Below are 1,259 nucleotides of genomic sequence, written 5' to 3'. Positions count from 1 at the left end.
TCATTATAAAGTCATCCTGTTATGAAGTCGTAATAACACTGAAATGTCATAATTCCATTGTGATCTCCTAACAAATAATCATGTTGTAATAAAATTGAAATGTCATAATAGCACTATGATGTTATAACATCATTATAATTCCTTAATAGCATTGTGATGTTTTATTACCATTGTGATGTCATTAATTCAATGTGGTATCATAATAGCATTGTGATGTCATAGTAAAATTATGATGTTATAATAGCTTATGATATCATAATAGCATTGACATGTCTCATACCATTGAGATGTCATAATATCTTTTTATAGTCATAATGCCACTGTGATGTCATAACAGTATTATGATGTCATAATTACATTGTGATGTGCAAATTCCAATGTGATATCATATTATAATCATGTAATAGCATTGGATGTCATAATAGCATTGGGATGTCATGATGATTTATCTCATGATGCAATTGCAATGTCATAATAGCATTTTAATGTTATAATAGCATTGTAAAGTAATAACATTGTTGTGATAGCAAAATATCATTGTGACGTCATCATAACATTGTGATGTCATAACACCATTATGATTTCATAATAGCATTCTGATGTGATAATAGCATTGTGAGGTCATATCATTGTGATGTCATAACTGCATTGGGATACCATAATAAAATTATGAGGTCATAACAGCTTTGGAATGTCATCAAATCATTGTGATATCCTAATATCATTGTGAAGTCATACCAGTCATACCGTTATGAATTCATAATAGTATTGTGATGTCATAATATCAGTGTGATGTGACAATACCATTTTGATGTCATAATAAAATTGTGAAGTCATAATACCTTTGTGATGTCATAATAGCATTCTTAAGTCAGAATACCATTGTGAAGTCATAATTTCATAATGATATCATACAATTGTGAATGCCATAATAGCTTTATGATATCATAATAGCACCTGTGATGTCTTATCATTCTAAAGTGATAAAACCATTGAAATGTCAAAACACTGTAGTGTCATAATAGCATTGAGATGACATATTATTGTGATATAATTATAGCATTTTGATGTCATAATACCACTTTGATATTATAATACCATTTTGATGTCAAAACAGCATTGTGAGGTCATAATACCATTGTGATATGATAATATACATGTTATGCCAGGATATCATTGTGATGTCATAATTGCATTATTATGTTATATTATTATTGTGATGTTGTAAATTCATTGTTATACCATATGATGTCATATTA

Source organism: Meriones unguiculatus, assembly GCF_030254825.1.
Source record: "Meriones unguiculatus strain TT.TT164.6M chromosome Y unlocalized genomic scaffold, Bangor_MerUng_6.1 ChrY_unordered_Scaffold_23, whole genome shotgun sequence".
Classification (NCBI taxonomy): Eukaryota; Metazoa; Chordata; class Mammalia; order Rodentia; family Muridae; genus Meriones; species Meriones unguiculatus.
Note: the sequence above shows the minus strand (reverse complement) of the source record.